Below are 14,956 nucleotides of genomic sequence, written 5' to 3' on the forward strand. Positions count from 1 at the left end.
GCAGCTATCCCACAGAGCATCTCTTCCTATTCTGATGCTGAGGCTGGTGGGAAGGGGGAGGGCGGGCGCGCGGCATCCTGGGTCCAGTCCCAATGCCCCGTCCTGCATTGCTTCGCATCCCAGCAGTCCGTTCACTTCCTTCCGCATTTGGCGCCATCTTTCAATGGTTTTTGTACAGCGCGCTCTGTCTTCCCTTTCGATCTGCGGGAATGGATCCCAAACTGTTGAGGAATATGCTGATGGGTCTCGCCAGCATGTCATGAATGGCAGTCGAGTTATTCCTTAAACTACAAAGTGACACTGAGGAGTCTGACTAAGAGGTCCACCTGCATAATGCATACGACACGAGATTGCTTGTGGCATTCATGGAGGTGCTGACCAGAGTGGAACGCCGCTTTTGGGCTCAGGAAACAAGCACCGAGTGGTGGGATCACATCGTCATGCAAGTCTGGGATGATGAGCAGTGGCTGCAGAACTTTCGGATGAGAAAAGCCACTTTCATGAGACTGTGTGCTGAGCTCGCCCCCACCCTGCGGCGCAAAGACATGGAATTGAGAGCTGCCCTGCCGGTGGAGAAGTGGGTGGCGATCGCAATCTGGAAGCTGGCTACTCCAGACAGCTACTGATCAGTCGCTAACCAATTCGGAGTGGGCAAGTCTAACGTTGGAGTCATGTTGATGGAAGTGTGCAGGGCCATTAATCTCATCCTGCTGAGAAGAACCGTGACTCTAGGCAACGTGTGCGACATTGTGGATGGCTTTGCACAAATGGGGTTCCCTAACTGCGGAGGGGCGATAGATGGCACACACATTCCAATTCTGGCACCCAGACTACCTGGCCACCGAGTACATTAATCAGAAGGGGTATTTCTCGATGGTTCTTCAGGCGCTTGTGGATCACCGTGGGCGTTTAATGGACATTAGCGCAGGCTGGTCCGGAAAGATGCATGACGCATGCATCTTTCGGAACACTGGCCTGTTCAGGAAGCTGCAAGCCGGGACTTTCTTCCCGGACCATAAGATCACCACCGGGGAAGTCAAAATGCCCATTGTGATCCTTGGAGACCCAGCCTAGACCTGGCCGATGACAGCATCCCTACGGTTATAGCTGCATGCTGTACCCTCCATAACATTTGTGAAGGGAAGGGTGAAAGCTTCACTTCGGCATGGACCGCTGAGGTTCAGCGCCTGGAGGCTAAATTTGAACAGCCAGAGATCAGGACTATTAGAGGGGCCCAGCGCGGGGCCGTAAGAATTAGGGATGCCTTGAGGCAGCAATTTGATGCTGAAAGCCTGTAATATATGGTGCCCTGCATAGGAATGCAGTGGTTCCAATGCTAGTAGGCATGCTTGCTTTTAATTAATGCAATAAAGAATGTTTCCAAAACCAAAAAATTCATTTATTGAAAAGAAACACACATGGCATGACACATCTGTACTATGTGGGAGGAGGGAAGGGCGCGGGGTGGGGAATGGAACAATCACAGATTTGCATATGCCCTGGTATCATATTCAGCCTTTCTGTCTGTGTGCTACACTTCAGGCTGGCTAAACTGCATGGGGATGGGGGTGGAGTGCAGTGAGCAAGGGTTGGAGTTTGAATGGGTGGACGGTGAAGGTAAAGGTGATGGAGGCAGCTGGTGGAGATAAGCCAGGTGTTGGGTAAAGTGGGTTGGCGGTGACATTGGGGCGTAAGGGAAACAGTTTTGGGACAGGGGCTGGGGGTGGGTGGGGGCGGGCACGGATCTGCTCCATATGTGGTGCTACTAGTGCCTGCATTGAGTCTGCTTGGTGCTCCATGATGCTTAGGACCTGCTCTGTGGCTTGTTGCCAGCGATCTGCATTCTTCTGGCGAACCCTCCTTTTGGTGTCCCACCACTCCTGCACTTTTTCATTTTCGGTAAGGGACTGCTGCATGACTTCATGCAGAAGATCCTCCTTGCTTCTTCATGGCTGCTTCCTGAGGCTGCGGAGCCATTCGGCCATTGGTAACAAGGACAGCTGGGATCTCAAGGTTGCATCTGTAAAGCCAAAATGCAACATTTTACAGAGGCAGCGTTGTTCACACTAGACAGGGCAATGATTCGGCCGGACTTAAAAAACAGGCACAGCTCACACAATAGCACAAACTGCCTGTCCCAAGGTGAGCGCACATAACCCACAAGAGCCCTGAAATGGTGAGTAACCACAGAGGCAGGGGGGATTGATTGTTCCTGGGTTGTACTGTCCTCTGGGGTTCTGTTTCTTAGGGACAGCCAACAGGTGCAGGGGGCCCCTATACTCAACACTGTCCCCACATTTTGCACAGGCTGGGTGCGTCCTGGAAGATATCTTGCTGCTGAGGGTGACCTGGGAAGCAAGGGAGGATCTTCAGCAATAATGCGGCTTCTGCCCTGACCCTTATGCGGCTTGCCTGTGTGCAGCTATGGTCCCTGCACTGTCACGGCACAGTGGCGTGGGTATGTTACCCTTACTGGGACAAGGAGCACAGTACCTCTGGCAAGGAACCTCCGCAAGTGGATTGCCCAGCTTCTGCATGAGACCTTTGAAGAGATCACTGAGGTCGATTACCATGATGTGAGAGAGCACATCAACGCCCTATGCCGTATCTAGGCATGCATGCAGCCCCAAGCCTTCTTTCTGCAACCCTCCTCGCCCCAACAGCCCACACCCAACAACTCCCTTCTCAAAATAAAAGCCACTTACCGGGCACCTCCTCTGCTGTTTGCTCTTCCCCAAGCACCGCCTGCTGCAACTGGCTACCTTCCTCCGGGCTTGAAAACAGCTCCTGGCTGCATGCATCTATGGATGCCGGGCCGTCCTCTGGCTCTGGGCCCCCCCCCCTCAGCACCCTCTCTCCCACTTTCCTCCTCCTGGCTCGTTGCACTCTGGGCTGGCACAGCCTCTGAAGTGTCCATGGTGCTCTTCGGAGTGGAGGTGGGGTCACCCCCAAGTATCGCGTCCAGCTCTTTGTGGAACCAGCAGGTCATGGGGGCAGCACCGGAGTGGCGGTTTGCCTCCCGCACTTTGTGGTAGGCGTTCCGCAGCTCCTTTGCTTTCACCCTGCACTGCACTGTGTCCCGGTCATGGCCCTTGATATCTGTCCATAGTTATCGTAATTCCTACGGCTGAAGCGCAGCTGGGACTAGACAGCCTCTTCTCACCAAATGCTGATGAAGTCCAGCACCTTGGCATTGCTCTAAGCAGGGGGTCACCTGGCGTGTGGAGGCATGATCACCTGGAAAGATGCACTGAGAGCACTCCAAGCCTTGTTGAGCAAACAGGAAGGGGACTTTCAAAATTCCCAGAGAATTTAAAGGGCAGGTCTAACGGTTGGTCACATGAGGGCAGGGCAGTAGAGTTCAAACTGATGACCAGAGTGGGTAGAACTGGAGCTGGTCAGAGTGCACTAATAGACCAGGGCGTCCACACTGGCACCACGGCGCTCCAGCCTGGACGCAGCAAGCTCTATGCTTCTCGTGGAGGTGGATTACCAGGAGCGCTCCAGCCACGGAGTCCGGGTGCTCTACGTGCCTTGCCAGTGTGGACACCTCAGGAGTTAGGGTGCCCAGGGGTGATTTAATGTGCTGTAACTTGCAAATGTAGACAAGGCCTAAGTCTTTTGCGGACCCCTTAAACAGTGCATGGACCCCCAGGGACCTGCAGACCACAGGTTGAAAAGCACTGCCATACGCTACTGTAAACTATTATTCTTATCTACTGTATATTAACTACTATTCGCTTAATTAAACTCTCTTTATAGGTAACAATTTATGAACTAACAGATTTTTGAAGCAGAAAATCCAATGCACTAGAACAAACCCCCACTGTTACACGTTCACTGCAATCTTGCAGTTCTCTGCCCCTGTCAGCCCAGAGTTTGGAGGATGTTTAGTTTTGTCTTGAGGAATCCTCTTGTGCGATTGTTTACTGTTCTGAGTTCCAGCTTAAATAAAGCCACGTATTCCTGGGTGTGATGTGTTGGGTTCTATCCCTCCGCTCCTTTCTGGTTTACAGTTCTTTTGTGCTCTGACAATTTCTCCAGGCCTGTCATTCACCTTGTATGCTTTGGGGTGCTGTCCAGATACGTTGTTTTACAGTCCTTACTAGTTTCTTATTTTCACTACAACTCTCACCCTCCTTCTTTCTTATGTCAGTTTCTCTTTAATTACAGTTTATATTTTATGACAGCTTATATCCTTCACATTTCACTCTTGTGAATAATTGCTTTGTGGCCTTGGGGAATGTGGACTTTTGTCTGCTGCTTCATGATCCTGGAATACTGTGTGTACGTCTGTGTGTATGTGCACGCACATCCCTACAGATGGCCTGATAACTGCTTTCCCTAGAAAAAAGAACAGGAGTACTTGTGGCACCTTAGAGACTAACAAATTTATTTAAGCATAAGCTTTCATGGGCTACAGCCCACTTCATCGGATACATCGAATGGAACATATAGTGTGGAGATATATACACATACAGAGAACATGAAAAGGTGGGAGTTCCCCTACCAGCTCTAAGAGGCTAATTAATTAAGATGAGCTATTGTCAGCAGGAGAAAAAAAACTTTTGTAGTGATAATCAAGATGGCCCATTCCAGACCAGAATGTGTAAGGATACTTAACATGGGGAAATAGATTCAATATGTGTAATGACCCACCCACTCCCAGTCTCTATTCAAACCCAAGTTAATGGTATCTAGTTTGCATATTAATTCAAGCTCAGCAGTTTCTCGTTGGAGTCTGTTTTTGAAGCTTTTCTGTTGCAAAATTGCCACCTTTAAGTCTGTTACTGAGTGGCCAGAGAGGTTGAAGTGTTCTCCTACTGGTTTTTGAATGTTATGATTCCTGATGTCAGATTTGTGTCCATTTATTCTTTTGTGTAGAGACTGTCTGGTTTGGCCAATGTACATGGCAGAGGGGCATTGCTGGCACATGATGGCATATATCATGTTGGTAGATATGCAGGTGAACGAGCCCCTGATGGTGTGGCTGATGTGATTAGGTCCATGATGATGTCACTTGAATAGATATGTGGACAGAGTTGGCATCGGGCTTTGTTGCAAGGATAGAAAAGCGTAACATGATCCTCTTCAGATTCTAAGATTTCATTTCCATTAATGAATTAATTTCCAGCCATTGTGGCTGTGATAAAAATCTTCCCAATGTGAACTGAATGTATCCAATGCAGAGCTCTCTGCCTGAGCCTGCAGTTTTTTGTGTCAGAGTTTCACTTGTTATTTTTTCTCCCCACCTGCCTCTGTTAACGTGGTTCTGAGCAAAACTTGGCAAATACCAGATCTTTCCCCCTGACTGATTTTTTTTTTTTAAAGGGTTGAACCAAAAATGATTTTTGATTTGTTGAAAATTTTATACACAAATTTGACTTTTTCTTGGTCAAATGAAATGTTTCATTTTTGACAAAATCAAAATGTTTTGTTTCAATTTTGACCATTTCTTTTAAAATATATAATTATATTTAAAAAAAAAAAAACAAGGACACTTTCAAACAAAAAGTAATTTGAACTTTAAAATCCTGGAAAAAAATTAAAAGAAGAAAATGTTTTGATTTTTTATTTTATTTTATTTTATATATATATATGGAGATATACCTATCTCATAGAACTGGAAGGGACCTTGAAAGGTCATTGAGTCCAGCCCCCGCCTTCACTAGCAGGACCAAGTACTGATTTTGCCCCAGGTCCCTAAGTGGCCCCCTCAAAGATTGAACTCACAACCCTGTGTTTAGCAGGCTAATGCTCAAACCATTTTTGTAACAAAACAACTGGGTGACAGTGACAGGAATTCATGAAATGTTTCAGTGTCGACAAATTTGCATTTTCCTTGGAAAAAAATTTAGCACAGAAAAGGTCACCCAGCTCTAGTGTTGAGTGCTACCCCCTGCTGCTTTGGATTTGAATCTCCGAGGCCCTCGATAATGCACTGTCCGAACCATGTCAGACATGGGAAAAAGATTCAGGAAATGTTTTTTGTCAAATAGATTCCTTACTAGGCATATAAATACAGAACTTTGAGTAATTAATTTGAACTAGAATATAGAACCATATTTTCTGCCCCCCCTCAGAAGCAATGCAATGACTTGGGGGAGTCAGGGGAATGGAGGAGCTGAGAGAGAAGAAGGAGCCTGGGAGTGAACCTGGAGGATTGTTGACTGTGGGTGAGAGAAATATGGAACAGGATTTTGGCGGGGGAGGGGAGAGAGGCTGGGAGGGATTTTTAGGAAGCCTCCCCAATGCAGACCTTAGCTTACCCCTAGCCTCTCCCATTCAGTCAGCCACATCTGCCACTGTCCCCATGTGCCTTATACCCCCTCCCCATTGTCACCTTATGTCCCTCCATCCCCAGTCAGACACCCACTCCCCTATCCCCATGTGTCTCTGTGTCCCCACTCAGCCACCCCCTTCTCCCATGTGGCCCTGTACCCCTGTCCCATGTGGCTCTGTGCCTCCACTCCCATGCAGCCCCTGTTCCAATTGTCCTTCCTCAATAGCCCTTAGAATCCTTGTCTATGACCTGCCCCCAACCCCACGTGCCTGTCTCTCCGATATATATCCCTTGTCTCCTGACCTGGGGCTGCTCCCACCCAGGAGCGGCTGCTCAATTCTAGTGCCACAGCGGCCCCTGGTGGGCAAAAGACAGAACTGCAGCAACTTTCTGGCAGAAGTTACTTTCTGCAGTAAAAAATAAAAATGTGTGCAAGCCATTAATTATGCATGTGCATATGGCACAGAATTCCCCCAGAGTAGCTCTCCCATTGGAGTTTCTCACTCTCTTTCATTTATTGGGGAGATGCTCTCCCTCTGATGCTGCTCCCTTCCCTTCCCTTCTCTCTGGGCTGGGGTTGGGGTTACCCCACTCAATGACACTTCCTACTCTCTGGTCTTAAGCGGCTCTTTCCCAGTGCTGCACCTTCCTCTCTGTTCCCTGGCCTGGGAGTGGAGGCTGCATTAGGGGAGGGAGTTTCCTTCTGTGGGGTTTATAGCTGGTACCTGCTTCCTCTGCTCCTTTCTCACTAAAACTTTCTTGACACCTTCCTGGCTGTGTCTCTGATGCTAGGAATGGAGCAGCCCCAGCAGGGGGAGCTGAAGCCCCTGCAAGGAATTGAGAAACCAATAAAGTGTCTCCTATTAAACAGGCTGAAGAACTGCAGTGACATCTCTACTCATACTCAGGTGCCCAGGACAGAGGCAGCTCCCTGGGATCCAGGCATGTCCCAGCCAGAACGGTGCTGGGGAATATGAGAAATGGTTCCAGCCTCCCCCAGGGCTGAGCACTGCAACTAACGCTCTGATTTTCTCTACCCACAGCGAATGTGACTCTGGATCCAGACATGGCTCATCCCAAACTCGTCCTGTCTGAGGATCGGAAAAGTGTGAATGGTGGAGACACGCGGCAGCGACTGCCCAACAACCCTGGGAGATTTGACACTGTGTACTATGTGCTGGGCTGTGAGGGATTCACCTCGGGGAGACATTGCTGGGAGGTGCAGGTGGGGGATGGGCGATTCTGGGCCGTGGGGGTGGCAAGAGAGTCTGTGAGGAGGAAGGGATGGATCAGCCGTAGCCCTGAGGATGGGATCTGGGCTGTGGGGCAGTGGAAGGGTCAGTTCCAGGCCTTCACCTCCTCTGAGACCCATCTGCCCTGGCGACGGGACCCAAAGAGGATCCGGGTTTGTCTGCACTGTGACCGGGAGAGGTGACATTTATCACTGCTGGTGACAAGGCCCCAATCTTTACTTTCCCGCCGAGCTCCGTCCCTGGGGAGAGAATCCAACCCTGGCTCTGGGTGGGGGACAAAGACTCATGGCTCATACTGTATCCCTGAGGGGGATTTTCCCACCCATTCAAGAATACAAGAGTCACCAAAGAAGAAGTTTCAGAGTAACAGCCGTGTTAGTCTGTATCCGCAAAAAGAAGAACAGGAGTACTTGTGGCACCTTAGAGACTAACAAATTTATTAGAGCATAAGCTTTCGTGGACTACATCCGAAGAAGTGGGCTGTAGTCCACGAAAGCTTATGCTCTAATAAATTTGTTAGTCTCTAAGGTGCCACAAGTACTCCTGTTCTTCTTTTTACCAAAGAAGAAGACATTTTGATTACAAGGCACGGGCTAATCCCATAAGAGACTCCAAACAATAATTCAAAGTTGAATTCTTTAACCAGGTGCTAGATTGTGCAGTACAGTCAGTTGAAGAACGTTTCATGCAGCTCAAGGAACACAGCAGTTTATTTGGGATGTTGTAGGATATTCCAAAACTCCTCACTATACCTGAAGAAGACCTACACCAGCAATGCAGGGCACTAGAGACAGTGTTCACACATGATGACATGTGTGATATTGATGCGAGTGATTTAGGTGATGAACTGAAAGCCCTTTCAAGATACATTTCAGCAGGATCAACTCCAAAGGCAGTTCTGGAATATATGTGCACAAATAAGATGACCACCCTCTTTCCAAATGCTTTTGTTGCTCTGCGCATACTTCTAACACTTCCTGTAACAGTCGCCAGTGGAGAACGCAGCTTCTCCAAGCTGAAGTTAATAAAAACACATCTACGCTCCACAATGACACAGGAGAGGCTGGTCAGCCTTGCAACTATCTCAATAGAGCATGAGCTGGCCCAGTTTGTGGACCTTCAGCAGGAAACAGTTCAAATATTTGCCAAGAAGGCACGGAAAGCACCACTTTGATTATTCAAACAGATAAAAATGCCAGTGTTTATTATGCAGACAAGAAAAGTAACATTTGCTGTTCAGGCGTTTGAAAGTTAAGTGTTACTTAAAATTTTTGAACAAGGCATTTTAAGTTGTTAGTTCTCCTTTATTGGGGTAGGTAGCAGAGCAGTACCATGAGAGGAGTAGAACAAGAAGAAGGCAGAATTGAGACCTTTCAAAGTTTTGGCCCAAGTGAGGGGGCATGTAAGACAGGCATCTGTAAAAGCTACACAGAGGTTGAGTAGAATCCAGAGGTCGCTGTTGTAGATTTGTAACAATCAAATCTGCGTACTTTTTCAGCTGGCTTAACAAACATTTCTTGTCCTCTTCACTTAAGGATTCAATATAAATGCCTTCATTAGTCAACTTCTGGACTGAAGTCTTTGCTTCTTCCAGTACGTTTTCAATGGATTTCTCTCTAACTGATCCAAATGTAGCTTCAATTGCCGGACAGAGATCAACTATTATTGTAGCAGATGTCTGGATGCCATTGTTTAATGACCTGAGTGGTTTCATTAATAGACTTACAAGAGAGAGAATTGTGATTGTCTTCTCTGAACTTGAAAGCAAAAGTAGTCCACCAGCCTCACTACTTAGATCTGTCCCATCTTGGTAGAAACTTTCCACAGCCAATAATAATGGTAGCAATAATTTTAAGACTACAGTCGTGGATTGCTCATGAGAGAGTGAGTGGGTTTTCCCAGGTTGGACTAATTTGAACTTCAGTCCCAATGTATCTTTTATTTTTCCCCAAGATGTTCAGTCCTTTTGGACTCCTGCTGAAAAAAGAAAAAAGTATAATGAAGACATTACATTTATATCTTTTGAAGATTCTACTGCTCGTATTAGCCCTAGCTGGAGTAGATGGTCTCTGCAGTGCGGATAGGAGATATTAGGGTTCCCTACTTTTCTCTGAGGAAAGCTTGTACTCCACCATGTCTTCCAGGGAAGTTTGCAGCTCTATCAAATGAACAAGCAGCCGTCTGTTTTGGGTTCCAATTGACAAGCATTTAACTCTTCTAACATGCGGGTGGTCACAGATGCAGGCAATGTGTCTTCTATAACCTGAACATCTAGAAATGCATCTACAGGCCCACCGCTGACATCATGATAATGTACACAATGACTCAATACTTGATGCCTATTTGCATTGGTGCGTTCATCAGCCATGTATGCACATTTTTGGAATATGGTGAGAGAGTTCTTCACTTTTTCAACTGCTGAGTCTTTCATTGTTGCACTCCATGCTTCTAACCAGTCAGTTGAGTTTCTTGCAGAAAGATAATGAGCATTTGCAGGTCTTGTTCGGAATCACTGTCCAACTTCAGGATGAACAAGTGACAATGCACTTAACCCTGGCCTCCAGTTTCTAGTGTATGGTATCTCTTGCTTAAAGAGAAAGTATGATGTGGCAGCCATGTTTGTTCGCATAAACTGAGTTGTGTCTCCAGCATTCTTAACAGCCTCATTAAGTACTTCTAAAATTGGCTTTGACATTGACTGGCTTATAAGGCTTTTTGCATGTCAATGCAGTCCAGAGGATTGGTGTTTTGCAGCCTTTTCACATAATTGCTGATCAGTCTGGTAAACCAAGCTCCTCCACTTTTACTATATAAATCCATGGTATGCTCATATCTTGAATACTGTGTGCAGTCCTGGTCGCTCCACCTCAAAAAAGATATATTGGAGTTGGAAAAGGTACGTAATTCAAGTTGAAGTATCTGCTTACCACAGGGTCCACACCGCACTGGGTCAACAGGAGAAACTCTCCCGTCGACTCCCCTGATTCATCTCGTTCTGGTAGAGTGACCAGGGGTTGATTTAGTGGGTTCCCCGGTGGATTGATCACTGCAGCATTAATCCTGAAAAGCTCCATGCAGAGTTGTGGTTCTATGTAGCTATTTCATAATACTGATTCATGTTGCAGTGAAATTTTAGTGACAAGTCCCACAGCTGGGCTCCAGTTTTGTGTACATGTAAAAATCCACCTGATTAAAGAAGCTAAATAAAGAGTAACATTTCACCTAGACTTTGTATTAATCTTTAGCCTACGTTTGTGGAGTGACATAAGACCTGACAACCATCAACAGAGCCACCATTTACTCAGAAAGGTGCAAAGGGGTCATCCCCCACTGCCTATCTCAGGGCAGCTCTACGCTACAAATTTACAAAATTACATTGCGCTGCTGTGGCACTTCTGGGGAAGGCTCTCTAACCCATCGGTTTAATAACTCAATTTCCATGAGAAGGTAGCTATGTCAGCGGGAGAAGCTTTAGTCAATATGTCTTCATTGAATAACCCACACCCCTGATAGATGTGGTTATACCAAAGTAATTTTGTAGGGAAGACCAGGGCTGAATGTCCTTCTCTAACTAGCGGGGCACTCTGCATCCTACAGTCAGAGGAGTTATATACACCTCTACCCCACTATAATGCGGTCCTCGGGAGCCAAAAAATCTTACCACATTATAGGTGAAACTGCCTTATATCAGGTAGGGAAGGCTCCTTGTCCCCTGACTGCCCCCCGAGACCCTCTGCTCCTTATCCAACCCCTTGGCCCCGGCCAGGCACTCTTAACATGCCGCTCAGAGCAGCGTGTCGGAGCCGTCCCTAGAGGGGTGCAGGGCCCGGGACAAATCAGCCTCCCTGCTAGTCTCTTCACTGTCTGCCCAGCACGCCTGGCCACCACTCGCCTCCTCACCCCACCTACCCGCCCACCTGCCTGCCGCTCGCCTCCCCGCTAATCTCACTATCTGTCCAGCACGCCTCCCCGCGTCGCCCGACTGCTGCTCTCCTGCTCGCCGTCTTCCCGCCTGCCTGCCTCCTCACCCCCTTCCTGCCTGCCATTCACCTCCTCACCCCGCTTGCCAACCCACCTCCCACCCTTAACACGCCGCTCAGAGCAGCGTGTCGGAGCCAGACACACTGATGTGCTGATCCGCCGGAGCGCACTTTACCGCGTTATATCAGAATTCATGTTATATCGGGTCGCGTTATATCAGGGTAGCGGTGTATTGTATCCTGCTATTTATGATTTTTATTACTATTATAACGCTCCTCTGCTTTGAAATACAGAGAGAAAGACCCAGGTACCTGAGCCAGCAGCAGGGTGAATGTGTTTGATGGATCACTACAAATCTGAAGAAATACAGGCAGCAGCACAGTGCTGAGCTGGAGCCGGTTCGCGGGAACCGGTTGTTAAATTTAGAAGCCCTTTTAGAACTGGTTGTCCCGGTTCTAAAAGGGCTTTTAAATTTAACAAAAGCTCCAGCAGCTCCCTGCCCTGCCCCCGGCCCCAGCTCACCTGGCTCCGGCTCCGCCTCTGCCTCCTCCCCTGAAAGCTCCCGCTCCCAGCTTCCCACAAATAAGCTGTTCGGGCGGGAAGCCTGAGAGGGCTGAGAAGGAAGCAGCAGCTTCCTGCAGGTGAGCTGGGGTAGGGGGCGCGAGGAGGGCTCCAGGCGCCGCGTGGCTCCGGGCGGCCCCGGCCCTGACTCCGGGCCAGCCCCCGCCTTCAGGCCAGACAGCGGATCCGGACCAGCCCTTGGCTCAACCCCCGGCCCCAACTCTGGGCTGGTTCCGGGCCGGCCCCTGACTCTGGGCCAGCCCCCACCTCTGGGCTGACCCCCAGCACCAGCCCCTGGCCCCGACTCCGGGCTGGGCCCCGACTCTGGGCCAGCCAGCGGCTCCCAGCTCCCGGCCCCGACTCCGGATGGCGCAGCCCCCGCCTCCAGACAGTGTGGTAAGGGGGGTCGGGGGGGGTGGATTAGGGTCGGGACTCGGGGCTGTCAGATGGCAGGGAAAAGGGGAATTGAATGGGGGCAAGGGTCCTGGGGGGGCACTCAGGAAGGAAGGGGTGTTGGATGGGGCGGTGGGGGGCAGTCAGGGGCAGGGGTTCCAGGGGCAGTTGGGACAGAGAGAAGGGGCGGTTGGATGGGGCAGGGGTCCCGGGGGCCATCAGGAATGAGAGGAGGGGTTGGATGGGGAGGCAGGGGGCAGTTAGGGGACAAGGAAGGGGGGTGGATGGGGCAGGGGTCCCGGGGGTGTCAAGGAATGTGAGGGGTTGGATGGGGCACGATTTTTCACACTTGCCCTCTGGTCACTCTAGCAGCAACGGAGCAGCAGTGACTTCCTTCCCCTTAAAGAAAATCCTTCAGCCAACAGCAGCCAGGGAACAGCTGGGCTGGGGCAGTCACAGGTGTGGATCTGCTTTACTCACCTCAGTTGCAACATTATCTCCCTGAGCCACGTTGTTCAATTCCTGCCACATCAGTTCCAGAGAACCAGCTACATCCCCAGCAGCTTCTCCAGCTATCTTCACGGCTTCCCCACCACACTTGATTTTCCTCTTCTCAGGTGGCTTCTTCCAGGCTCCCAGATGCACACACCCCCCTTCGCCCCCCAATGGATGAGTGGCCTGAGCCCCTTGGGGCCCGCAGTTCTCTGTTTACCCCGTACCTGGGCAAGGCAGGAGACCCAATGCCAGCTGCCCTCACATATGCTGCCCTCAGCCAAAAGGCCCCAGCCTGACGTGGGGGCAGGCGTTCCTGGGCTCCAGCAAATTCAGGGCTGGGGGCAGGGTGGCTTCACCGTCGTTCGGGGCCAGGTCTCTCCCCCAGCCCCGCCTGCCATCCCTGTGCACCTCCCCCGAGCATCCCTGCCCCCTGCAGCTCCACACTGCGCTCCCTGGCTGGCCACTGCTGCTGCTGGCTACAAGGGAGCAGTGCCAGGGCCAGGCTGAGGTGGCTGCTACAGCTGTGGAGGGAGAAGGTGCAGGGCAGCCCCACCCCCCCCCAGTAGGTGACTCCAAGTCGACTCTGGGTGGGGGGCTTATCCTGGCTGGACCTCCTGAGTAGCATTCTGAGGGGGCCTTGGGTGAGTGTCGTGCCAGGAGGGGAGAGGAGGGGGACTGCTCCCCCAGAGCTCTCTGCTGCTGGTGGGGAGAGGGTTGTGGGGAGTCCTCTCTGACCCCCAGCCCTGGGGCAGCCTGCCTGCTGCACCCCAAACTCCTCATCCATGGCCCAGCCTCATGCCTCCTCCAACACCCCAACTCTCTGTCCCAGCCCAGAGCCCAAACCAAGCACCCAAACTACCTGCCAGACCCCACACCCAGTAGCCAGCACCCCAACCCCCACTCCTGCATCCCAATCCTCTGCCCCAACCCACTGCCTGCACGTAGTACCCAAACTCCCTCCCAGAGCCTGCACCCCTCCCAGACCCAAACTCCCTCCCAGAGCCTGCATCCTTCCCAGACCCAAACACCATCCCAGAGCCTTAGGCAGTTGGGGGGTGTGGAGGGGAACTGTACCTGTTCTGGGCATCACCAAAAATTATACACCCCTGCCTGGGGGAGAGAGGAGCTCCACACTCCATTGAGCCCTTGGTTTCTCCCCTGAGACTGATGACAAGGGGGCCAATCAGCACAGAGGTTCATGGAATCATGGAATATTAGGGTTGGAAGGGACCTCAGGAGGTCATCTAGTCCAACCCCCGGCTCAAAGCAGGACCAATCCCCAACTACTTTTTTTGCCCCAGATGGCCCCCTCAAGGGTTGAACTCACACCCCTGGGTTTAGCAGACCAGTGCTCAAACCACTGAGCTATTGTTCCCCCAAGTAACATCAAGGAGGTCTCCAAAGAGATATTGGGGAATAGTTCATTGCCTGACCAGGGACTTGAACCCTGGACCCTCAGATTAAAAGTCTGATGTTCAACCCACTGAACTAGCCAGGCTGACTAGTTACTAGCTATGTTTATGTATGACGGGAGACCTGCCCCACTAGGGACCAGGCCGAGATCCCGGCACATTCCAACCTTGCCCCTGAGCAACCACATACGGACTTTCAGCCACTGTCCACATAGGTGCAATTTGGCTTATTAAACCTGAGCCAACCAGCTGTGGGAGCTGCTGGGGAGGAAGCAACTTCGCCAGCTTAGAATCCAAACAGACTCTTTTTTACTGTATTTCCCCACCAGATCAGGAGCAAGGACTGGCAGAGATTGTGGGTGAGGGAGAGATGTTTGTTTCTCTGTTTCTCATCTCTTCCTCCCAAGGGCTCTGATTAGAAGCAGCGGTCACAAGTGGAGAAGTTTCTCTAGGGAACACAAACAGACCAGGAGAGGGGAAGGGCTGTGGGCAGCTGGGCCCTGAACACACAACATGACTGGGCATTGAGAGGCAGCCTGAGCATTGTAGATCAGGCCTGAGGAAAATAATCTATTTTC

General features: G+C 50.3%; 1 non-coding gene across 1 annotated transcript; it reads right to left on the reverse strand.

Moving 5' to 3' along the window:
- Nucleotides 1–14,391: 14,391 nt before the first annotated feature.
- Nucleotides 14,392–14,464, reverse strand: TRNAK-UUU (transfer RNA lysine (anticodon UUU)). The gene has a single exon. It is a non-coding gene; the product is annotated as a tRNA-Lys (tRNA).
- Between the last annotated feature and the right edge of the window lie 492 nt (nucleotides 14,465–14,956).

The sequence above is a fragment of the Malaclemys terrapin genome, chromosome 13 (genome assembly GCF_027887155.1).
Source record: "Malaclemys terrapin pileata isolate rMalTer1 chromosome 13, rMalTer1.hap1, whole genome shotgun sequence".
NCBI classification, from domain to species: domain Eukaryota; kingdom Metazoa; phylum Chordata; order Testudines; family Emydidae; genus Malaclemys; species Malaclemys terrapin.